The sequence below is a fragment of the Urocitellus parryii genome, chromosome 3 (assembly GCF_045843805.1).
Source record: "Urocitellus parryii isolate mUroPar1 chromosome 3, mUroPar1.hap1, whole genome shotgun sequence".
Lineage (NCBI taxonomy): Eukaryota > Metazoa > Chordata > Mammalia > Rodentia > Sciuridae > Urocitellus > Urocitellus parryii.
The window spans coordinates 39,634,062-39,661,394 of record NC_135533.1 but is presented as its reverse complement, the minus strand read 5'-3'; the positions used below and the strand labels follow the sequence as shown (position 1 = coordinate 39,661,394).

At 37.1% G+C, this 27,333-nt stretch overlaps 1 protein-coding gene across 1 annotated transcript in view; it reads right to left on the bottom strand.

The window, feature by feature from the left end:
• The window catches only part of Foxp2 (forkhead box P2), a 544,876-nt gene extending 532,299 nt beyond the window's left edge, over positions 1-12,577 (bottom strand). The window contains exon 1 of the mRNA XM_026408891.2: positions 12,298-12,577. The gene's annotated coding sequence lies outside the window, so the exon portion shown is untranslated. The remainder of the gene's footprint in view (positions 1-12,297) is intronic.
• Positions 12,578-27,333: the final 14,756 nt, after the last annotated feature.

Sequence of the window (27,333 nt, the reverse complement as noted above, 5' to 3'; positions counted from 1 at the left end):
TAAGGAATTTTGAAAAATTTGGAGATGCAACATGGAAAAGCTTTAAAATGTTGTAATGGAGACTAGTGGGTGATTCTGCAGGAGCTCAGAAGACCAAAATGACAATAAAACTGTTGGGAGTAAGACTGAGGTTTCAGAGGAGGATAATCATGAGGTTTCAGTGGAGAAACACTATTGGAAATTGGACGAGAGGTCATTCGTGTTATTATGGCAAAGAAGTTGTCTACATTTTGCGCATATCAGAAACTTTCTGTGAGGCTGAATTTAAAAGCAATGGACTAATTAATGTGGCGGAAGAACAGCATAGCATTCAGACAGTGGTATGGATATTGCTGGTGGCTTTTTTTCAGGTTTACTGTGATAAACAGGAGTAGAAAGCAAATCAGAAAGATTTGAAAAAGTTAAAGAGTTTGGCCAAAACAAATCTGTGTAAAACTAGGACTAAGGAAGTTCTGTTTTTTAAAGATATTATAGCCACTAATGACATGCTGAGTACTTTGCACAGAGACAACAGGAAAGATGACTTGAGGGCTTCTCAGATACTAACAAGACACTGCCCATATAGGCTCAAGGATGTAAAAATAAAAATTTATTTGAGAAGAGGCCACAAGGTTACGCTATTTGCACAGTGGGGTTTAGGAATTTGTTTCACCATGCTTAGTTATCCAAGTGCTCAAAAGCTGCAAAAGCCATGGTACTAGGAGACTTGGCTATTTCTCAGGATGTTAGCAGCCCTGGGTATCAACCACATGGTGTCAGTCTATAGGAATCAGGATGTTGGAGTTAGGGGGCCATGGAGGCTTCCACTGAGATTTTAAAGGAAGGCTTTGGAGGCCAGGCAGAGTATAGCAGGTTTGGGGTCCCTATGGGCTGTTCCTGAAGGTGATACATGAAAATGTAAGAAGGGAGACAAAGCTGCAATGGAGACTCCTAGATTAAGGATGCCAGTAATGTGGGATGTCTGCCAAGGAAAGCTGCAAGAACAGAGCAAACAAGTCAAATTAGACACCCTGTGGATTGCAACCACCAAGACAATATGGGTGGAGCTATGCAAGCTCATCTCAGAGAATATCAGGATGGCATGTGTTCCAGATGCTGGATGTGAGCCACAGGACTTTTGTGTGCTGCTGGATTTCATTCTTGATTTGGTCCTATTATTCTTTCTATGCCCCATGTATCTCCCTTTTGGAATGTACATGTTTATTCTATGTCATTTTATATTGGATATATGTAACTTGATTATGATCTTTACTCTCACAGCTAGAAGTACACTTTGAGCCTCAGATGAGGTTTTGGACTTGGACTTTGGAGAAATGCTGGAACAGTAAATACTATGGGGACTCTTGGAAATGGACTAAATGTACTTTGAATTGTGAGCTGGATATTAGCTTTGGGGGAGCTCAAGGGGAATGCTATGGTTTAGATGTGAGGTGTCCCCCAAAAGCTCTTGTGTAAAACAATACAAGAATTTTCAGAAGTGGAAGGATTAGATTATGAGAGGTATAAGCTAACCAGTGTATTAATCCACTGAAACGGATCAACTGTGTGGTAACTGTAAGCAGGTAGGGTATAGGTAGAGGAAACAGGTCAGTGAAGTGTTACTTTGGGGTTTATGTTTTGTCCCTGCTAAGCTTTCAAGGACAAAATGCTCACTCTCTCCACCCGAACACTTCCTAGTAGTCATGTCCTGAGCTACTTTCTTTCTGCATCTTGCCCTTTTTGCACCATGTTGAGCCTCACCTTGCACCCAGAGGTAGGAAGTCAGCTGTCTCTGGACTGAGACATCTGAAACTATGAGCCAAAATAAACTCTTCCTCCTTTAAGTTGTTCTTCTTGGTCCTTTAGGTCATAGCAATGTATAGCTAACTGAAACATCATGCTAAGTGAATTCAAAGGCTACATACCACATGATTCTATTTAAAATACCGGACTTGAAAAGATAACCAAAGAGACAGAAAACAGATCAGTGGATACACAGGAACCCGAAGACAGGAGGAAGGGCTTAGTAAAAGGCACATGGAGGATTTTGGGGGTTGATGAAATTATTTTATATTTTAATTGTAGTGGTGATTACACAACTATATGTTTGTCAAAATATGAAGATCTATGTACTAAAAAGGGGTGAATTTTATTCTATGTAAATAATATTTTATTAAAAATAGAAAAATGAAAAAAATTTTTAAAACTTTGTAATGGTAATTAAAATATGGCTGTGTAACTAATAAACCATACTGAGAGAAATTTATTGGAATTATTTCTAGAATATAGTAATTAATATCTTACCTTAAATTCAAATTTCAAGTATTTAAGCAGCTTACTTTTTATAAATAACAACTTTCACTTTTTCATGAATACTTAACATGTAAAAAATAAGATTATCCAGTCACATTCTATTTTAAAATTATTTTCCTATAACAAATGCAATCCCAATAATAAAATAAATGCCAAATTTTTCTGTTATTTGTGTATCCTATATTTAATTACCAAATATGATTGTATATTTGCCTTTGAATTTGTTCATAGACAGAAAAACAAGTCATCTCCAGAAGAAAAACAAAACTTCTTTTAATGTAGAATGAGTAAACATGTATTTCACCTTATTTTAGAATTTATCTTTGTTTCAGCTAACAAGATGTTGTCAAGACACAATGAGAGGAATATCAAAGAGAAAAATACTTAAATCTAATACCAATTAGAAACAACAAATCACACTGCCTTTTTCCTTTTTGTAGGATAGTTTGAGCAAGCACATAGGATTGGGACTATCATGACATTCTCAAAATTAAAATAAGCAGAGTGTCAAAGAGAAACTTTAGCCATACTTTTTTGAAAGTATAGGAAACTGATCAAGAGTTGGTGTTTTTTTTTTGTTGTTGTTGTTTTGTTTTGTTTTTTTGTTTTTTGGTACCAGGGATTGAACCTGGGAGTACTTACACTCTGAGTCACATCCAGAGCCCTTTTTTATATCTTATTTAGAGACGGGGCCTTGCTGAGTTGCTTAGAACCTTGCTGAGGCTGGCTTTGAAATCAGGATCCTCCTCCCTCAGCTTCCCAAGCTGCTGGTATTTCAGGTGTGCACCACCATGCCCAGGAAGAAAATTGAGTTTTAACACTATTTTATTGGGGATAATATAAAGTCTGTCAAACAAATTTTATTTTTACTCCAACAGACATTCTCCATAATATAAGAAAGATAAAATGTATTAAAATATGAATATTTGCAAAGTTGTATCACTGCTAAAAACTAACATCACCTGCCTTCTGTTCCCTTTGGTTGTGCTGAATTTGCAGTGGGTTGAAGAAGTCAAGGAAAGTGGCCAGAGATGGCACACTTCATGGAGTTTGTAGGCTCAGCATGAATGCACACATCACACAGTGGCATCTGGGGAAGGAAAGCAGTGAGGGACCACCATAATGAGGCTCTTCATACATTTTGACAGTCTCCAAGGGAAGAAGAAAGTTGTTTCATGAGATTTGGGACAAAACTTCTTATTTTTGGTGCACCACATAAAATCTCTTTTCCACTTTCTTTAAAACAAGCTACCGTAAAGATATGCAGTACTCCTGTAGTTGGGACTGGTTTCTTTTCTTGTAGTGCAATACACAAACTGGAACATGGGTGACGAATATTTTACATAGGTCATCAATATGTATGTCTTTGCATGTAAAGTCCATTAAAAGAGTGACATTCTATTTATTTGAAGAAAAAAATCAGTTTAAAAATCAGCTTATCAAACTTCACACTCTTTCTGGGTTAGTGCCATGAACAGCTAAATATATTACTGAGTTCAAAAGACCAAGGCAAATTTGTGAATGAATTAATATTTATGGAATGGTAGTGACAAGAACCTCAGGTAACAGAGTGCCAGGTGGTTGTTTCTTAATCCTGATGGGCTCAACTCCACATGTGTTCCACCTTCACCTCTCCTTGTTTCAGCATTTTGGATAAACAAGGAGAGGCTCCAATTAGGGGAGGGTGATCTCATGGGATAAGAAAATTGAACTAAAAAAATTTTAGATTTTAACTGAGACTGCTGAGCTTCACCAGAAAAGTTATTATGATACTTTATGTTTGCATTAAATGGATTTTTTAAGAAAGTATCATTCTTATGCACACATATGTGCACAGGGTAGGGAGGAGACATTTTATAGTTTCATACTTGATTCCATTTCATACTTGATTTGTAAATTGTTTTAGTTAGAAGTAAACTAAAAGCTAATCCCCTGTCTCTTTAATTTAGAAGGAAATGATTCACCTAAAATCAGATAAAAGTTACATACAGATGTAGTACCTGTATGCAGGCCTCTGCACACTTAACATAGGAGCTTTGTAGTAAACCAACTTGGCTATTTTTATAATCTTTTCAGAACTATTCATCTTCATTCTCACTCTAATATACATTGTTATCCAAAAAGTTGTTTAATGCAAAATTTCCTACTTGCAACAAGGAAAGGGTGCACTGGCACTTGGAATAAGCAAATCAGAGACACAGAGGGCACTGGGTATCTAAAGGGCAGGGCAAGAGGAGCAGAAGGTGTGCATTAATTTTTTTTTAAAGGAAAAAAAAAAGAGAGTTCATTACATATATAACCCAACTCTGTCTTGCTTTAGAGTTTCTCAAGGGTCCTACATCACTAGTGGTATAACAGATATCAGAATTATTTTCATACAGGAGGAAAAGAGAAAAATGACACAAAATAGGCTAAGAAGGGAAACCTGTTCTGTTTCTTCTTCATTATCAATAGAAAACATTATAAATTCTTTTCTATACTCTTAAGAGGTTTAGACTAAAATATCAAGTTATTTTAATTTTAAATATGAAACAAGTGCTGAGGGAAATCCATAAGATATGATGGTTATAAGAAAACATTTGTGGGTTTTTGTGGCATTATGTAAAGAGTTGTATCATTCATTCATGAGTTCATTCACAAGCAATATGAGGAAGCTAAAAGGTAGGACTTTAAATTTGGAGAGTTAAAGTTTTCATCAAATCACAAACCTTCAACCTGCTCTGTTTAAGGGTATATGTTATGGGGGGGTAGGTGGATAAAGGAAATTTGTAAACTTCTGTTGAGTTATCCAGTGCAATGAAGTAAAGCCATCTAGGTTGGTTACAAAACCCAGAATCTCAAAAGAGACCTTGATTCTATCCATTCCCCTCCATTTTTTACTACAAATAGTCCCAGAAATATGTAGTTTGTCCATGTTGTGTTCATGGTATACCCATTAACATTATATACAGTACTTATGTGATTTACAGTAAGATATATTAATTAATTAAATGTCAACTTAATTTATGCTAAACATTATTATATTAAAGCACTAAACTATTCAGAGGTTGTTTTCCAAACCATAAATATCCACTCCTAAATTTCAAAAGTTAAATGTACTACTATTTCCCAGATCAAGAATTAATTTTTTTAAAAAAAGGTGTATAAAATTGAGCTGGGGCTGGAGTGGCTCAGTGGTAGAGCACTCGCCTAGCACATTCAAGGTTCTGGATTTGATCCTCAGCATCACATAAAAACAAATAAAATAAAATAAAAACATTGTGTCCAACTATAACTATAAAAGATATTTTAAAAATAAATAAGTAAATAAATAAAATTGAGCTGGACATAAGTTCACCTGAGATGACTCTGCCAATGTAATAGTGAAGAGTTTTTTGCAAATGTAAAATGGTATCAAATGATTGTAGGATGAAAAGTAATTTTGATTACATGAAAAACAAGTTATCCAATGATACAGATTAAAGTACTATCTGAGGCCTCCAGTGAGCTATTCATTCTTTCATAAGCAGAGACATAAGCAGCTGTTGGAAGGCTTACATAAGACCGCTCTACTGTATGAAGAATAATGTGGTACCTGCAATAGTTCAGGTAGGAGACAATGGTGTATTTGACCACATTGGTAGCAGTGGTTTTACAAATATATATATATATATATATATATATATATATATATATATATATATATATAATACATGCATATTTTATGTATTAGATTACACATAGTATAGTTAGCAGTGGTTTTACAAATATATATATATATATATATATATCATGTATATTATATGAATTAGATTACACATAATATACATGTAAACCAAATAAATATATATATATAAATATATACATGTATGTGTACACACGCACACACACACACACACATGATTATTATTGTGTTGCCATTTAACTAGAGGCAAACTCCAAAATAGAACAAAAAAGAAAGACAAAAACAAAGTGAAGAGTTAGAGACAGGCTTACAGATAAAGATCAACTAAAACCTGGAACACAAATTTGGGTGAAATAATAGTGACAAATAGTTCTGAAAGATGTTGGGGATCATTTTTTAAATGAGATGATTTTATGACAGTCTACATATGCTAAGATGCTAAGATATTTGGATTAGTGTACTGTTAAGTTTCTCCTCACTATCTACCAGTGAGAAATGTTAAGCTTTCTCCAAAATATGTCTGCCATTGATTTCTTTTTCTTCTCCTCAAAATACACTTTAAGAAAGTTTGGGTTTTCTTAAGGTTTAAATAAAGTTGCAAAATCATGGCTACAGTTGTATATATGTACCAAAATGATAGAAAATAAGAATGAGGCAGAATGCATTTTCACAGAATACGTTATCAAATAACACAGAAGTTGAGAAGAAAGAAAAAAAATGTATACCAAAAAAACTTGAAGTTCTTTTCTAGTAGCATCCTTTGTTTTGGGAATTCAAAGTTAATTTCTTTAACCTGTTGAAAAAAACCTGTGACATCCTAATGGTATCATCTTTTAGACTTACATTAGAAAAATCTTCAAAAGAAACTGCTAAAAACTTACATAAATTTTAAATTAACATTATCTTCCATGAAATATATTTTAAGTCTACCAAGACAGAAATTGAAGGAAATTGAGGAACATTAATAAACTAAAAACGCTGAGAGCTTTTAAACCCCTGGGAATTCATTTGCTTCACAGTAATGTGCTTTTTCAACATTAAATTTTATTCACTCTTACTAATGAAAATAATTTGCCACAGTAGAAAAGAATGAAGACATCAGTGTCCTATGACATATTTATCAATATAAGGCAAAGGTATGTTCTAGATATCCTTGGTGGATAGTAGGAAGAGCAAAGAGTACAACTGAGTAGGAAGCTGAAAGCAAGCTATAGTTGAGTACACACATTTCAGATGTCAAGGAATTCAAAGGGTTTAACCGGGGATTCCACCACAGTTGAGATGAAGAAAAAAGTGTTTAAATAAAAATTTATTCAAAATTTAAATAAACCAAAATATTTTTTTTAGTTTAAGTTGTATGTGGAACGTTGGAAAATTTAACAAATATAACACGATTTACAAGGAGTAAACAAAAGTTCACCATTACAAAATGAAAAAGTAAAAGTGAATCATAAGCTACAAATCACCTAAACACAATATTGTTTTAAAAATGAAATAAGCATGATGCCAGTATACCTCATTTTAAATACAAATATGTTAAGTTGCCTCTAGGCAAATATCTGTATGAATAAACATAATACCTGATCACTCCAACTATAAAACTAAAATTATACTTCTAAGATTCGCTAGGCAAATACTTAATAATACTTCATTTGAAGAAACAGCATATTACTAAAGCAACTATCTAAAGAAAAAAACAATAGTTTTAATGAATACTTCTACTGCAAACACCTCACCACATACATATATGTTGACTTTTTTTGTTTGAATATTACCATTGTTACACATAATACAACATAATTCTCTAAAACCCTCTCTATGGCATCTTTTTAATATTAGCTTCTTAGTCATAATAGTTTTTTCACGTTTTACCAAAGCTGATTATTTTTTGTTTGTTTCTTTTGTCTGGAAAATTTGGATCAAAGAAAGAATAAACATAAGGGGCAGAGCAGAGTATATACAAAAATATCACATAATAATAAGACAAGTATATACACAAGTAGAAGTACCTATGTATTTTATCAAGAAAGAATATCTACCAGGAAAGAATTTCCACAGGAAAGACTATGCTATGAGTATTTATATAATTCAATAATAATGAGTGTTCACATAATCAATGTTTGGTTAAAAAAAAAAAGTAAGAGCACTTTTAGATACCCCTTCTCTCTATGTTTAAAATGTAAGAGAAAACAAAACAAAAAATATTTGTGGGACCCATTTCAAAGTTCTGAAAAACAAATGAAGAAGCTAAAAGTTTGGAAGGAAATCAATGAAAATGACCTAATAGGCCTCATGAAGGGGGAAAAAATGCCCAAATAACTTATATTATTTTGCTTGATAAAGACTATATAAGTGATAAAACATTTGTCCAAGTATATTAAGAGATAAATACTCAGACCTAAAAAAATTTTTTATTGCATTCAAAGAATGAAGAGATCCAGACAAAACCATGTAAAATTCAAATTAGGCCTTAAACTTCCTGCCAACCATAAACATTAGGATATGTTTTTTAAAAGTTTCAAGCACCTGAATTACCATTACAGAAGTCTTAAGAATTCAAGCAGCTCTTTCTGGGTTGGATTTGCTCCAATTTGTTGGAACTATGAATTAAAGGCCACATCAATAAAACTGCTTCAAAAACTTACACAAATATTAAGATCTCATTGAACCTAATAAAAGAAACAGACTTTCATTTATCAAGGAGCAATATTAATTTGGGCACTGCTTAGGACATTTTAGGTCCCTTCACTTATTGATAAAAGTACTACTATTTATCAGAAAGCTTTAAAAATAGTTTGAGTATGCCAAAAATGAATATTCAGTAATTGTGATGGAAGTGATTCCATTTCTGAATTCAACTAGGATTTCCAATTTTGTCTACTAACAATCATGTCAAGAAAACTTCTTTCTGAAGTGTGTCCTAAATCACATTCTTTTCTTACAATCAATGACCTCTTTCTGATTTAATTCAGAAAGGCAGAAAATATATAATCACACCCATCATTCTGTTTTTTATCAATATTATAACTAATAGCAGATTTAACATGAGATTGTTATCACAAAAATATAATAAGAGTGATGAGGCAGAGCCAACTATAAATCCTTTTAAAAATCACAAATAATACCCTTTTTATGTAAGTGTATTCTGTATCCCTCATATCTTCTCTTGAAATAAAAATAGTTGCTGAATTTGTTTGACTACATTCATTACAGTGTTATCACCCTATAAATCTCTATCAAACCAGGTATTTAAATATGCTTTTCATAAAGCATAATATAAGCATACCTTTACACTAATAGGTATGTTGTTTTGTACTTTTGGTAGCTTGCTCCTACAAAGGGAATATTACTTCTCATAACAGGTTATCTATAGATAAAAATGTATGTTTCTTCCCTATTTAAGGTTCCTAGAAAATTACAAATTTTTAAGCAAAACAATTACAGCATCATCAGTGCAGGGAAAGAGAACTCCAATGACAGTTTACTCAGACAAAACTAGTTTACAAATTTATTCATATCATAATGTAATTAAAGGCCTCTTTCCACTCCAGAATATAAATTCTATGAAAATGATATACCAAAGCATAATTTGGGCCATTTTGAAAAAAAAAAAAAACATTTACAAAGGAGTTCATAACTGTTATCTGTATATTTTCTCCTTTAATTGCTCCATTTGTTATAATACACACTAAAGTGGAATGGTAACATTTTAATCAGCTATGTATAAAAACTAAAGTATTTATTGTATTCATATTTAAATTGAATGTTAAAAATGATTTCCTGAAAAAACCTTTTATTGTGTGTGCTCAAAAGTGAACTTTAAGCTGATCTTATATTGAGTGCGCTCTTTTCTCCCACAACCTAGAGAGAGGAATCATCAGGTTTCTAGCAAAACTACGTAAATTAATTGCAAGTAAACATTTCTTTTATTTAAGAAAACAGTGAAATGTTGGGTTTCTTAAGGAAGTATTGAGCAGACCAAACCACTGAATATGGGTCAAGTTAAGTGATGGATGGATGGATGGATGGATGAAAGGAAGGAAGGAAGGAAGGAAGGAAGGAAGGAAGGAAGGAAGGAAGGAAGGAAGGAAGGAAGGAAAAGGGGCTTTAAAAAGCTCTAAAGCATATATGAAATTTTATGGCCCTAATGATCACAGTGTATATAACCTTATATTCACTGTAGGAATGTACATGCAAATAAATCAAAATTGTAAATTGTGTTTAACTGCATTAAACAAACACTACATTTAAAAATTCCAGTACACTGAGAATATACTTATCCATAACTCATAGTGACAGAAAAGATAAACAGGGCCTTTGACAACATAAAACGTTTGCTGAGGTATGGCACAATGCAAACTTGAAGATGAAAATATCTCAAAGCTCATCTTCAATTCAATTTGACCTCTGACACAGATTTGCTATTAAATACACTCCTCCCTGTATCCACTGCTGCCTAACCAAACTATCTGAGTTAGGAGACAGTGCAAAGATGTGCCTTCGAGGCAAACTTTTGTTTTCTAGTTTTTCTAGAGTTTTCTCCCCCAAATACTTCCAGTTGGAAAACGTCCACTTCAGCTACTTGACACCAGGGCGTCACTTTTTCCCTTGGGCTTATCTGCTACTATGTAACTATTCTTCCAAGTAGACTGTGGGCATGTTGGGAGGTAGATCTTTTCAGCACTTCTGAATCCATGATGACTGCAAATATCACACCTTACACACTCCCACAGGTCTTTCACACTCTTCTCCTTCCCGCCCCTTCTGAAACTCACCCAGACCACTTGGTGCTCTTCATGTCGCCAATGCCTGCCCACCTGGAAGCAACCAGTATTAAGTACTCCAGGAATAATCCTCAAGATCAAGCAACTGCCTGGATTTCAACATGTGGTGAAAGAAAACGTGTGTGGGGGTAGGCATATGAGCGTTACAGATAGCAGCTGTCCATTAAGTGGTTTAAATCTGTTGGTTAAAAAGCTGAGTAAACAAATACACAGATGGGTCTAGTTCCTTGGGGATTCAGGATTCTGAGGAGCCTCCCAAGGTGGCCAGTTCAGCCTCTCTTGATTCAAAACGCCCTTCGGTTCCGCTTTCAAAAGCCCCAGACCTGCACATCACATCGCCTTTCTCTTCCTGTTCCTTCTAATCAAAGTGTCACCCTACGCGCCAGGTGCCCTTAGAGACTTACCTAAGAGAGCTCAGAGTCAGAACAGTAAGACAACTTTTCATCCGTGCGCTAGAGGCCCGAACACCTACTGCAGGGGAGAGCCCACATCGAGGTGAGGGGTCGGGGAAGGCTGGCCTCTGGGATGGGGAGAGACGCACCCGCGGCGCGCACGGCCAGAGAGGGTCTGGCCCGCACCGCTGCCGCACGTGCCCGCCGGAGCGCGAAGGATCTTAAGAGACCCTGGCTTTGCCCCCGCGGGCCTCCGCGGACCTACAGGTAAAAGCCTAGGGAGACACTCTCCCTTTTTCCGAAAGGTGTCTGTGCCCCTCCCACATTCCCTCCCTAAATACCCTAAAGCAGGATTTCACTCCAAACCCACCAAGAGTGAAGAGTCCGGTCCAAGGCGGAATAAAAGTAAAAACCAGGACAGATCCCTGGGGGAAGCAAGCAGTGCTAGAGCATGGACCTGGGTAAGAGCTCGATCAGGGGCAGCAATTGAGATGTAAGGTTGTCCTGAAGAGTCACTAGGGGCCAGGAGTTTCTTGACAGGAGAAACAAGAGTGCCCCTTGAACTCTCTAGTTCCTAGAGAAGTACTTTTGAAATGAACGCCTAAGTACCTAACTTAGGGAGGAGAAGCATGCACTTGCCCAATTGAGTAAATAAAGGTCAGCAGTTGGATCAATATAGTGTGCGCTTCTAAACCGCCAGATGTTTTTACTGTTGTTTCTGGGGGCGGGGGGGAAGAAGAGGAAAAGACAACAAACAATAATAATAATAAAAAAGAGTAAACAAACACACATCTGGTGTTTCGACACACATTTTTCCCCAGCCGCGGTCTCTCTGGACCATGCAACATTTTGCTTATTCAAAATTAAAAATCCTGATCCAACAGCGAATCTCCCTTTTCTCGACTCACCCTTCCCCCATACAAAGCAAAATGCAAAAAGAACAACAAGTGGTGATGTTGGGTCCCGAACGTGACCCCAACGCTGAGCCGAAATTTGACACATGTCACACTCGCCCCGTGGCGCGGAGCACTGGCGCTGGGGCGAAACTTTGCCGCGGCGGTGAGAGGAGCGCGAATAAAGTCGCTGCCCGGGCCGGCGTGGAGGTGGCTGGGACAGGGTGGGGTGCGGAGGTGCAGCGCGCCAGAGTGAGGGCGAAGAAACTTACCGCGACTGAGGACGCGGTGGGCAGCGTCCCAGAAGGTGGCACCCGCGGCTCCCAGGCAGAAGCCCCCAAACAACACACCCACGCGCGAGTCCCGGCAGCTGCTGCCGCGAGTGGGGGGCGCGCCCGGGGGTGGGGGCCGGAGGAAGCCACAGCCCGCGGATGCGGCCGCCGCATAAATAACCAGAGCGGGCTTTCGCGGGCGGGCTGCGGGTGGCTTGGGGCTCGAGCCGGGGCGAAGCAGCGGCCGCGGAGCTGCACGCGCCGGCGTGTCTCGCGCTTTCTCGGAGGCTCGCGCTGTCTCGCGCTGCCGCTCCCCCCACCCGGATCTGCGTGCGTGTGTGTGTGTGTGTGTGTGTGTGTGTGTATGTGTGTGGGTCTGTGTGTGTATGTGTGCGCTAGCGGGCGCGCGCACCCGGGCGCGCGCGCGTGTTGTTGGCAATGCAAACTGTACACACACTGCGCGCGGGGCCGCCTCTCTTCCAAGGGGCGGGGTGGGGGAAGGGACGCCTCAGAGGATTCTGAAGTACTGCTGGGCCACTTGTTTGTTTTGTCTTACTTTGCGCTGTTATTGTTGTCGTTGTTGTTGATCCAAAAAGTGGTTTGGAACCAGCCGGTTAAGATGCCTGTCTCCCCACTCCAGCTATCCCCCACTGTCCCCCAACTTCATGGGAGGGGGAAATGCGGGATAGAATATTGTTCGGATTGGCAGTGGAGCCTCCAGACTGACGTCAGGTCCACCTGCTATGTAAACAACTCGCTGGAGAACTTGTTTGTTCTGCGCCTGATCTTCCCCCACCCCCACCCTTCTCTCCACCTCCCGCTCCGCCTCCTCCCGCTCGCCCCAGACGGCGAGTCAGGGAAGGGGGTGGGGAGGGAGGCGAGAACAAAACCGTATGCTGTATTGGCAAAGCCGAGTTGTGTCTGCTGCTTCTTGGCAGTCCCCAAAGTACGTCCTCTCAGCAGACGGAGCTGCTGGCAAATGAAACAGGGGATTCCACGTGAAGTGCAGAAAGCCTCGAAGGGATCCAAAGCCCTTGGTGGCAGGTAGTTAAAGTACAAGGGAGTCAGAAAGGGAGACCCCAGCGTGCGTTAAAACGCTGATTGGCCTTTCTTTTCATGGTGTGCGCCTCTATGGCCCTGGGCGGAGAAAGGCCGAGTGTCTTTCTCACTCTTCATTGTCGTGGCTCCGGTCTCACTTGGGCCCGGGAGTTCTTGGGCTTCCTGGTGATCGCGCAGCCCAGGTCACCGAGGCGGGGCTTGGAAGAACGGGGGCCACGGAGCTGGGAATTTTAGGGTCTGAGGCTTTCCTGACGACCCTAACAGTTACTGGGGGAAGCAAAAGTAACAAGAATGAAAGGAGAGAAGAAATTGCCAGAGCCTGCTCCACACGCCCTTCAAAGCCGAAGCGCCGGTGTGCGGGATGCTCTGGCCTTGTCTCCAGCACCTGGTCCCTGATCTATCCGCAGGGCGTGAAGCGGCTTGCTGGCCCGCGCAGGACCGAGGGGAATGACAGGGGAAAGGCCGAAGGCAAGACAGCCCGTTTGGGACGCAAGACCAGAATTTGGGCAGGGGTTCCTCCGGAGCCCCTTCCTAGCCCAGGCGCCAGGTGGGCGGTCACTCCCTACCATCTCCCACCAGCCCCTCCTCAGGCTGCCTGCCCGCGGGCGGTGGACCCTCCGCCCGCTGCGTTTTCTGCGCGCTCGCCGCCTGAGCCTGTGCTCTGCTCACAAGTCAATCGCAAAGCGTGGCTTTCCGAAAGGCGCTGAAACTTTTTCTCCAAATAGCTGCAGCCAAGAGGCCGCAGTGAACCGAGCTTGGCCCGGGACTTCTTCCCGACCCTCCTCCCCGGAGGAAAAAAAACGGCTAACTTTAACATCTCGGTGGCAGAAGAGTGGGTGGTGGTGACTGGGAAGATGAGTGAGCAGCACCAACTTGCCTTCAGACTCTTCCCTTTTCTCAAAGAGCAGCACGCCCTTTTCTCTAAAGGGCAGACGCGAGCTCACACACACACTTGGCACCAACTCTCCCCTTCAGAACCCGCAATTCTCCCGGGGAGGAAGCAGCCCTGGCACCCACATTTGTAAACATGCCGTCAGGTTTTCTAGTGAAACCAATTAAGTCAATAAGCCACGGGGCTGGTTTTAGAAGGGCGGCCCCAGCCAGGAGTACAAGGACCTAGGTAGACTAGGAGCTGAATCGCTGTGCTGTTAGCTTTTAAACTCCAGGCAGTCGTTAAGTTGCTCTGCTTATGGACTGTATTCTCACTCTTTTCCAAATGGTCTTTGCTAAATGCCGGCTGAACTGTGGACAGATGATCCGAATCTTTTTTAAAAGATGGGAACGCAGAGAGGAGGAGGGAGCAGTCATTAATATTAGAAAACTCCAGACCCAAATGGCCCTACCTTGCCCTTATGAAAGGTGGGAATTATGTTATGTTAAGTAATCTGCGTTTATGCTTCGCTAACAAACCCAAATTAAAACGGACTCTCTGAATTAACCTGCAACTCTTTGGGAAAAGTGGAAGGGCAAACGGTCGAAATCCTTAGAAAGCCTAGAACGTCCCTTTCCACGGGATTTGTGAATAAAGGTAATAGAACAGTCCAGAGGTCTACAGCGTCTCACTTCTTTTTCTTCTTCCTCCCTTGCATACTTCAACCCCACTTACTTCCCCTTCTCTCCAGGTGTCCTGAGGAAGTGAGCTGGAAACATGGATTACAAAGGAGTCTGGGCCACTGGAAGATAATAAGTTCAAGTTCCTAGAGAGGAGAAGGAGGGTTACTTTCTCAAGCCTTGGAGAGGAATGGGTTTAGTTAGCCTTTCACTCCCCCCCCCCCTTTTGTACACAAAGACACGTTTTGGTGAAATTCGCAGCCTCTGACGCTTCTTTCCTACAAGTACAAATAGCCAAGCATCTAGAGGTGCAAAAGGCTATCTCAGTCGGAGGAACTCATCTTCATAAACTGGCTGCACACCCTCCCCAGGCGTCTTTGTAAGACAGACTGTACCCCCAACCCCCCTTGTGCCCCTGTTTATCTTCACCCCTTTATCTCTTCCTTGCCTGCTGCGGTTCCCCTGGCCACCAACCCTTCCCGACGGGAAGACGCCCTGGGAGTAGAGAAAGCAGGTCCTGCCAGGAGCCGCTGCCCTTGCTGGACCCCTCTGCCACAGCCAATGGGCTGGGCTCGGGTTCGAGAGGTGAAAGTTCAGGCCCAGGGCTCGCCGCTCGCTCCCCTTCTCCTGTCGCCTCCCTCCCAGCCCCCGCTTCTGGCCACACTGCAGACATAACCGGCTACCAGGGGCTGCCACGGTGGCACGTAGTTTGTTGATGGGTGGTCATAAAATATATTTATTTGCAATTCCTTGAACTCGCCCACCACCCCCGCCCCAGCATGGCCCGGAACACTGCAGGCTTTGTTCGCCCCGGCTGCTGCTGGAGCCGGCCGGGGTTTAGCGCTCTGTGCTAACAGACTCCAAAAAAGTTCAAGTATAATAATAGGAAAACCGGGTTTCCGCAGCGGAGGAAAACGCTGAAAGGGCAAACAGCGAACGAATAGTTTTCTTTTGCACAAGTCACTGGTCAGCTCACTGGATCACGCCAGCCTTTAAACGAAACACTGCTTATCCTAGAGAGACAGAAAGCCAAATTCTGTCCCTGAAGTCGCCGCACAGCTCGTAGCCACAGCTCAGGTCTGCTTTGGAGCACGTGGGTCTGCAAAAGTCATTTAAAGAGGTTCCAGGGAAAAGTTAAACTGGGTTACTGGGTGAGTGAGGAGTTTCACTAAGTGGACCTCGAGGCTCGCTCACGAAAATTTATTTGATTTCCATTTTATTTTACGATGAAACCGCAAATCAACAAAATCCGAAGCACTGCTCTTTTGCGGTCCCAAGGAAAGATAAATTCGTTTGAAATGGTATCTGCCAGCGTATCTTGTGCGAAATAAACCACACCAAAAGAGACTAACTAAAGCTATTTTGAAGAAAAGCGACGTACGCAGATGACACACTAGAAATGTTTAATGTTAATAATGCTCTGAATTAGCCGCTTGGATTTTTAGTTAATTGTTATAAAAATATAGTTATCCACATACTTAAATCTGTTTTTTCCAGAACTTTGAATCTAACAACAACTACATTTTTCTTTTAAAGCCATCTTCAGGGTATTTGTGACTTACGCCTAAATTTTAACTCACTTATTAGATGTCTGGAGGATCACAATTTTAAAAAGCATTTTTTTCCCTGCTAAAGACACCACCGCAAAGTTATATTACTAAAAATAGTCTGTAAGAAAAAATCTTTAAGTGTAAGGCAAAATGTTTTTTCTTCCACACAGAAAGAGGCACGTACCAGGTTCCAATTTTTCACTTCAACTGCAGTTTTCTGAAGATGAGTAAATAAACAGACTCCTTTAACGCAATCCATCCCCACTCTCCTCCCAGATACATTTAGGAAAAATAGAAAATTCTAGTTTCACCGAAGTCAAAACAAGGGTAATATGTGTTACAATGTCAAATTGGATGTAGATGTTGTGAAATTGGTGGAGTTACACCACCATCTGTCGTTAACCTTCGGGACTACAAAATTTGGGACCTATAATAAATCTTAATGAGCTTTCCCAACTTTTTTTTTCTCTTTTTTTAAATCACAGACTATACTTCCCATAGTGTTTTTATGACCTGTGGTCTGAATTTATGTGGATCCTGAAGAAACAAATGTTTGTTTATAAGCCCTCTACTTCTACCAGGATTCCCTACTCTTCAGAAACAAATACCCCACATCTGCCAGCCTGCAGATAAAGCCTTTCCAAATCAGTTTTAGGTCTGCAGATTTCCATCGCCCCCAGCTTCTACCCTGGCATCTACTAAGCTGCTGATATGAACCATGGAGACTCAACTTCAGGGGCCAGCAGTGTTTTGCAGTGAAAAATGATGCCCAGTTCTCCCTTAAATAAATACAACCTAATTTTTTGTTAATATAGCTAATCTTAAAACATGTAACTACAACATGTCTCTGCTAAGAAGTTGAATGCAAGTGTCAAAAAAAATGACTGGAAGATAGTTAATATTAGATTCTAGTTTTGATTGATCCTGTTGTAAAGACAAAGATGGGTTGCTCTGGGATAGAATCTTCCAGGCAAAATAAAGTCTATACAAAAGAAGACTTTATCCAAATGAATACAGCAAAAGGACAATTACTGAATAAAGATTTCCAATACTGAATCAAAAGCCTCCATCATGAATTGAACACTACATCTTTTTTACACAACACTCCAAAGGTATAATATATATATTGTATCTATATTTTAAGTGTTTCAGAATATCTTACTGTATAACATTGCACCCCTTTCTGTTTTAATAAATTGGTTATCAAGTCTATATTTTCCAAAAAATAAAAAATAAAAATGAATTAAACCAAAATGCAATGGCTTGCTTATATTCATACTAGAATAAGTTGAAATATACAAAATTGTCTATATTTGAACTACACAAACGACAATTTCATAGCATTTAAGTTAATAGAATCCAGATCCTTCTGAGACATAGTCTAAGACTAAGCCTACTTAAATTGGCCAATCCCTGATATTTACTTCCTGCCACGTTGATTCAAATATGCAGAGCTGCCTGACATAAGAGCCCTTTGCCTGTTGATGTTTCTAACATTAAATTAGTCTTAGAATTGGTATGTCTCAGAATTACTATGAAATTTTAGAACTAAAGGAAACTTCAAGATAGTCTAGTCCACTCTGCACATTTTAAAAATCATAAAGGAAAAACCAGACATGAAAGCAAAGTCCCATAGCCAGTTGGTAAAACTTCAATTATTATTGAACTGCTTAATATTTCTAAACATATAATCACCCTTTTTCTTTCTTATTCCAGAAAAAAAAAAGGCATTTTATCCACATTTCCCCTGGTCTCTACATTTTCTTCACATCCATCAAAAATACTGTGGTTCAGTGATAGCAAAGCCTATCATATTTCATTACAATACTGAAGATGGTTAACTGTCATGTCCTATCCACCATAGTACATGGGATGGGGGGAGTGCTTCTTCAAAAGTCAATTCGTGGACTGGCTTAGTGGTGCATCCCTCATATAGCATGTTTTACCATGTTTGAGGCACTGGGTTCAATCTTCAGTAGTACCACATAAAAATAAATAAATGAAATTAAGGTATTGTATCCATCTACAACCAAAAGAATTTTTTTTAAAAAGTCACTTAGCTACAAGATTTTTTTTTTCAATCATGTAAAGCGTGCATCACTGTTGATTACCTGTGCTCATCATAGAAAAACTGATGGCAAGAGGTGCTAAAGCAAGCCATAGTTTATGATATTTTTCAGGGTTAATTATCTCAGGGACTCATGGGAGGAGAAACCAGCAACTTGCCTTCACCACACTTTAAAGAGATGAAAGCATTATAAGGCTGTGAGGCAAAACAGCACTGTTTTTTTAAGCCATGAGTGAAAAATAACTACATCAAAGTTCTATATCAGTATAGATTTTTACTTTGAATACTATATGACATCTATAACCAGTGTAGCATGCTCCCCAAATATACTAAAGTGGTTAGTTGTAAAAAAAAAAAAAAAAGCTACATAGAATGTCAGTTATTGGCCCACTTCTCCTTCCCTTATGCTCCTCCTCATTCTTATTCTCCTTTGTATTTCCTTCTCCTCTATTTCACCTCCTTTTTTTCCTCTCTCTGCCATGATTTTTGTTTCACTACTTTCACAATGACAACTTCTAAAATTTCCTACAGATATTTCTTACCCAAACACCAAATCTGTCTATTCAATTGTTTGTTAATAGCACCATCAGAATTATGTAGACATACCAGGTTCCCCACTTTTTTTCTTCATCAGCTATATTTTAACTTCACCTTATTCATCGTCAATGATAACTTAATCCACTGAATCCTTAAAGCCAAAAAGATCTAAGTCACTCCCTCCATCTTCTCATATCCAAACAGATTAGGCTTTGTGTATTTTTACTTATTGAGTCTTCCATTGCCCTCTTCCATCTATCCCCAGGGTTGCTGCTTTGCTTTCATCCTTCACAATTTCTTACTCAATCATTCTTGATAACTTTCCAGTCACCTTTTCTATATTCATATCTCTTGTTTCCAGTGCATCCCCTTTATTACTATCTAAAACACATGGTATCTAGAATCTGGCAAAGGTCCACTACAGCCGGTGAGATAAAAGGTTAAGTGTTTTGCTTGCCACAACAAATATGCATAGCAAGTAGATGTTTAAAATTCTTTTTTTGAAATGAATGAATGAAAATTGTACCCCCAAAATATACTTTAAATGTTCAGTACATACTGTCAGAACATTAGCTGTATTCTAGCTGTATATCATTTTCAGAAAATTTGTAAGTCTGCTTTGCTACCCAAATGTCTGGCTAAAACAGTTGCAACTGAAGATTTTCATTATTTTTTATATTAGAAAACTTAGCAGATACGTTTAAAGATATATTAAATCTGGCATTCAAATTCCCAACTATATCATTTAATGGCTCAACAAATATTTATATACTAAGCACTGTGGTTTCTTTTCTGAGAATCAATCTGAGAATTAAAGATATGTAAGATTAGATCCCTGACCAGACTTACATTCTAGTAAATGAGATATATAAGTGGACTATTTCAGTCTAACATGAATTTCAGGAAAACATAACATAGAGGTAGTTCTAGTATGGAACCAGAGAAAATATTTTTGAAGGCTTCAATTAGAAAGTGACCCAGCTCTATTTTTTCTGTTTCTTTTAGTTTCTTTTAGAAAATAAAGGTAAGAATACACCTTTTGATAAAAATATGTAATTCACCAAATAGCAGCCTTAGAAAACATACCATCTTTTGACAAAGTCACAAATTTGTGGTTTAAAAAAGATGGTTATATCAAAGAAAATAGTGGGTTTAACAGTGAAGAGGCACTAGATCAGTTCCTTGAATTATTTCATGTTACTCTTACTCATGGAATACATTTTTATCAAAAGATTATTCCTAATTTGTCATAATTTCACCACAGGAAATTAATTTTAAAACAGGAAATGAAAAGAAAGTAAAAGCAAAAGAACTGAAAAGAAAAAAGACAAGAACTTATAACTGTTCTGAATTTAAGAAGGGATTTGCATGTTTTCTTCTCCCAGTATCTTCTCTCTCAAGCCAGGAAAGACAAGATGGTCTCCTGGAGACAGTCATAGGAAATTACCTTCCCTTCTCTCTTCTCCCACTAACCACCTTGAATGTACCTATCAAGGTACATTCTGGTTTTCTTCCTCTCTTTTCTCCCAGGCCCTTAGTAAATCAGTAAATTAATCTTTCTATCCCCTCCTCCCCCCTCCCCTCCCCCCCCTCGCCCACAGCTCAGTTGTATATTCTCTTCCCTCTAAATTCCTTCCACTTCTCACTAATTCTATTTCTTCTCTTGCTTCTTTTCCAGATTCACACAAACTCAAAATTATGATTGCTCTATTTAAGAGCAGAGATAGTATTATAAGGAATTAAAGAACAGGGAAACTAGCATGAAAATAAAATACTAGTACTCTTAGTTTTGTTTTGTTTCATTTTGTTTTGGTACTGAGGAAGAAACCTAGGGGCACTTTACCACAGATCTACAGCCCCCATCTTTTTTTCTAATTTTAGTTTTGTTTTATTGCTGAGGTTGACCTTGAATTTATGACCCTCACGATTTAGCCTTATCACACCCACCTATTCAGTTTTAAAACACAGAAAGTCTTAAGGGAGCAGTGAAACACTTAATCTTATATCCTGTCAATGAATTGATAAAACTCAATTGGAAAACAAATTGGCAATTTGGGCTAAATTAGCTAAATTTTAATCCAAAGGAAATGATCTGATATACAGATACAGATAAAAAAATTATGTAAGGTATTTTCTCATTAGAATCATATTTAATAGCACACATTATTTGGAAACAATATAAAATGTCAACAATATACAATATAGTCTAGCCAATAAAATAATATTTATAGGAAGGATTAATGAAATAAATTGTTCTTGTTAATATTATTTGAGGGACAATAGCACATAGAAATTTATCAAAAGATGACCTATAAGAAAAATACCATTGTGATACCACCCTTCAAGAGAGACCACAATAATTCTTACCTCCTGGAATTAATAGCCTTGTGTTGTCCCTTCCCTTAATGTTCAGCCTTAGTTTAAGTGACTAATAGCATATGACACAGGTGATTGTATGCCACTTGAACTTAGGTATAAAAGATGGTGACTTTCAACTAGGAGTCTGGATCTGTCTCTTACGTCACTGGCTTAGGTAAGCTGCTATGTATGATCAGGAGATGCCTAAATGGTGAGCAAGTATAATATTGGGCCAACAGACAGGAAAGAACTGAGGCTTCCCTATGACTATGCTAGTAGCCTTGGGAGTAGATACTTCTTTCCCAGTTGTATCTATTAGAGGTAGTTGAAATTTTGGCTAATAATTTGATTACAACCACATGAGAGAATACGAACAAGAATTATTCAGGTAAGCCATTCCTAGATACCTAAACTTTATAAACAATGAACTAATAAATGTTTATTCATTTCAAGTTGGTAATTTGGAAGTAATTTGTTACAAAGCAACAGATAACTACTATGACCATCATAAGAAAGGTTATGTTTAAAGAATAAGACTTTGAGATTTTTTTTCCGACTTTTCATATTTCCACAATTTTCTCCAGTGAAGATTTATTACTTAATATATGAAAACAATAATGTGGTATAGAATTTTTTTCAAAGTAAATGTTTGAAAAGACAGTGACCTATGTGTCTTTTACAATTACCTAATAAAATATTAGGTAATAAATATTTATTATTAGGTATTTAATATTTATTATTAGGTAATAAGTATTAAAAATAAATATTCCCTAATAAAACTAGATTTACTCCAAGCATAGTAAATAAATTAAATATAAAATTGAGTTTCAACCTTTACTCTTTATTTTATTACTGAAAAGAGTGGTAGTATACATTCTATAATATATGCAGCATCTCTACATATGATAAGCACATTCATGAAACAGCAAGGAATCTGAACATCATTTACAACATTGTCTCTAAGAAAATGTGTTCCAAGTTTTAGACAACCCACTTGAAATATAATCCTTTTTAACCTGGCAACTTTCCATATATGCCTATCAAAAAATTATATTGGAGAAACACCTTTTAAGCTTTGATTACTTTGAACAGGATCACTGTTAATGTATTTTCAGTCTTATTATAGGTAAATAAATTTTTAAAAATCTGTGAACTGAGAAAGTAAGACACTATTCTTACTTCATATTTAATCATAAGAAACAACCACTGTCTCTTGAGGTTTTCCTAATTAGGTTATAGCATAGCTACATTGCTCAAATAGAGAAGGTCAAAGCAAGTTATAAATGAGTTTAGCAAAAATTGTCAAATCAATAAAAATGTTCTTATCAAACTAAAACAAATATGGTAAGAAAATACATTGTCTAATCTATTAGTAATTATGCTTTCTATCTTCATATATTTATTTAAAAAGATAATAATCTTATATTTATATAAAAAGATAATAATCTTATGCCCTATTTATTTATTGAATGTTTAAATCATGAATAGTCATAGGAAGCCATTTCTGGATGCTAATAATAATGATTATATAATCCATTTTGATAATATCTAGATCATCTTGTGGATATAAACAAGTGGATAAAATAAAATGGGCACATAAAAGAATTTTCATAATTGTAATATGCAATGTAAATCTACTGAATATTTGATATTTTGATAATATTCTTAGGATAACTGTGAATAGCAAGTGTCTTGCTGAGTTTACTTCAGAAGACTATTAGAAAGAATATTATCAGAGGGTTCATGATCATAAGTAAATATGGTTCCTCTGGTCAGAATATATAATATGTGTTAGACTCATAAATTTCTGCTAAAGTGAGATTTCATTTCCTTATCCAAAGATTCTCACATTTTCTGACTTATTTTTGAAGTTAAAAAACCTTTTCATTACTTCTATGATCCTTTGTCCATCATGTTGTTGATTCATCTTCTATAACAATTCTCTTTTCCACCTCCTCACTAAATTCTGTGAATTGGGATCAAAGACAAAGATGTCTGAACTAGTGAAAGAAATGTATGATATTTTAACCAATTGAAGAAAACTCATTGATACCTTCATGTTTTTTTTTTTCAAATAAGTAGGTCATTAAGGATCATGAATCATAGAGTATCTTTGCAAGAAAAAAAATGGATATCTGTTAAGAAAAAATTCATGTTCATTATTCCATGAACCTATTTGCAATCAAGTTCAGGTAATTTATTTTTAGATAAGAGAGATGAAAACTCTGTGTTTGGACATAATAACATAAGGGAAAGGACACTCAAAAATAAACCATTGAAGGCAATTTGCCCTTTGAAATGTAGTTAGTAAGATGAGCTCTACCTTGCAGATTTTCTCAGGGAAATGTGGTGAGCAAATGTAAGACTTTCAAAGGAAAGGAAGTTCATACAGCTGTTTGACTGTGAGAATTAGATAAACTGTGGTCATAAAATAGAGACCCTTTTACTTCCTGAATTCAATTCAGTTAAGTTCATTTGGGCAAATATTTATTGAGTCCACATTATTTGTCTGTCAATATTTAATACCTAGAATCATAATCTTTGGGTTAGATGGGGCCTTAGAGGTCACATAATCCAAGATGCTTCCCAAAGAAAGATTTGAAGTATGGATTTCTATTATGAAGTCATATTTCTTGGAGTCTTTTCATTAAGATTAGTCAGGAACCAGAGTCCATTTATGGCTGGCCACAAAAGCTCCACAATTTCTTGCATTTCAAAGCAAATGTCTTCAGATTTTTTCTTACCTGCATGCTAAGCAGATTAGCTCTAAAAAATCATTAGCCTAACTGGATATCCTTCCTTTTGGGGAGATTGCATTTCCTGAGTCCTCTACCCCAGGCAAACCAGGACTCTCTCTTGTCTACATTCTGTTACTTCTTCCTAAAGATTTACCATGGAGCTTTCTCTCATTCCTTCCAGAACAGGGTCTGGGGCCACACTTCTCTTAGTTGATTTAGCTCTTGCACCACCTTCTCATTATTGTCTGTGCATATAGCACGGGATTCTTACCTTGCTTAGCATCCATCCTTAATTTTACTTGGCCTATCTGAAAGCAGTCCTTAATTCTACCATAAGCTCATCAAGAATTTGATACTTTAAATGGATTTCTCCACTGTGGAGAGCTGAAAACTAGAAGAGAACATGCCTAATGAGTATACTTCTCCAAGCAGCCATGTTGACCCTGTGCACTTCTGCAGCAGAACCCCTGGAAGGACTTTCTTAGAATATTCTGGAATGCAGAGATATGTATGCTTAAGTTTCCTTTGCAGTGGATGTTTGACTTTCCTTGTTGTGCTTGTCCTATAAGCAATGCTTGCTCTTTGGACACTCACCAGCAAGAGGAGATAATCTTGAGATAAACATATAGGATCGTCAGGTACATTTATGTTGTGATATACAATTTGGTCATTAAACATAAGATGACATCTAAAAGGCTTGCAGAAAATGAATCTGTGTTTAGATTTGGTGGAGCAGTTCAGTTAAAGTATTTTTAGTATAACATATCTTTACCATTTGTAGCCATTAATAAAGTAGGAATCTCTATTACTTTGCCAATAATAAGCATAAATTTCTAAAATATAATGAAAAAATTAGAAAAGAAAGAATGTTAAAATATTAACTATTCAATATCATCTTTTAATTCTTTTAAATATTGATAGTGAAAACAAAAGCAAATTCACCATGAAAAAATGATTCATTTTATAGAGAGATTAATGATTACTCTATAATTAGTATAAAAAGATTTACTGAGAAACATTCATACAAATGGACATGTGTATGTATCAATAAGTGAATGGCTAGAAAAATTGTGCTACATCACACCATGGAGTACAACTCAGTAATACAGAGGAGTGGATTACCTATATACACAATAACAGAGGTGGACCAAAGACATTCTGTTGAGTGACAAAAGCCAATCTCAAAAGGTCAGAGTATATGATCCTATTTATATTGCATTCCCCAAATAACCAAATTATGTTGATGGGAAGAATTTAATGTCTTCTATGAATTAGGGTTCATAGATAAGAGAAGTTGTAACTATAAAGAGATACAGAATTTTTAAAAATATTCATATAAAGAAATTCTGTACCATCAAAGGGGCAAGTAGTCTTGATTTTTTTCCGTACAAAATGTTGTTATTGTTTGATCTTTTCTGAAATTAATACACAGTCACTTGAAAATTAATTATCTTTTGTTTAATGACCAAAGTGTATATCACAACATAAATGTACCTGATGATCCTGTATGTTTATTTTTAAGATTATCTCCTCTTGCTGGTGTTTGTACAAGGAGCAGGCATTGCTTATAGGACAAGCACAACAAGGAAACTTAAACATCCACTACAAAGGAAGTATAAAAAGGAAGGAAGTAGAAAATAACCATAATCCCACCATCAATAAATTACAATTTCTAACATCTTAGTATAAACTGTATATTTTTCCATTTTTTTTTAAGTTGTTGTTATTTAGTTTTGTGGTACTAAGGATGGAATCCAAGGGCTCAATCTGAGTTACATCCCCAGCCTCCATTCCCATTTTTAAAAATTTGAGACAGGTTCTCACTAAATTACCCACACGGGCTTTGAAATTGTGGTCCTTCTGCCTTGGTCTCCCAAGTAGCTGGGCAGATCTTTGGTCACACAACACATATACACATGTACCTATGCATATGAATTTACACTGAAAATAATTCATACTTTTTCATTTAAATGTGCCATGGACATTGTTGTATATAAATCCAGAGCTACACTGAACTTTTAAGATTACAAATTATGACAACATTGTATTATATAACCATGGTTTAATCAATGATGACATATCAGTTTCTGATAAAGATGTGTTAAAATTTTCTTTAATAATTATAAATTTGTCAGCTTGATCTTATAACTTTTCTGTTGTTGCAAAATATTTTTTAAAAGCTAGATAATGAAATTATTCATAATTTCTTTTATCTTCTTGAAGTGTTACTTCTTTTAAAACTACAAAGCATCTCACTTCATCCTCATTAATATTCTACTGAGTATGGTTTTAGCAGTTTCTACAGATATTTGGTAATGCTATGTTTTTACTACAATTCCATAAACATTTTAATTTTTCTTGTGACTTTTTAAGCCCCAAAGTTTCTTTTCTTTCTATATATGTGAGATTTATAAAACCTTTCTTTCTTTCTGGTAATTTCATCACATTTGGCCACAGAACATACTTTATATGACATTTATTATTTGTAACATAATATTACTTCTCTTATGGCCTAGCATAAGGACAATTTTTGAAAAAAAAAGTTAAACATAATAATTGAAACAAATGTTGCTTATGGAATTTTATATATGTCTACTAGTTCAATCTTCTTGCTTGTATTTTTCAGATCCTCAGAATCATTGCTTGTTTTGTGTTTTCTTGATTTAGCTTCTTTAATAAGTTTGTAATAAAATCTCCTACTATAATTATTGATTGTTTCTCCCCTCATTCAGGTCCAGAAATTGTTGTATATATGCTTCTGGACTTACAATGTTGGGTAGTATGTCCTTTTAAACCCCTTGTACATTGAAAACATCCTGAAAATTCTTTTAATACCCTTTAACTACCAAATATCTTAACAGCAGAGTTACTGTTGGGTATCAGTTGTTTACTCTTGTGATTGAAGGACTGTTCTCTGATACAGCCAGGTATCACATACTGTTAACCAGTAGTAAAAGACCAAAGTTCAAAACTTAAACTATGGTTTCTACTGACAATATATTGCCTTCACAACATCAGTGAGTAAAAAAATCATGTTTCCCAGCACCTTCTATATATTTTATCAGGCTATATTTTAGATACATATGTTATTAAAACATTCTTGCTCTTCTATTACTTTTATAAGAACTGCTTATTTTCTAGAATCTGTTTTCTATAAAAAACGATGCAGTTGTGA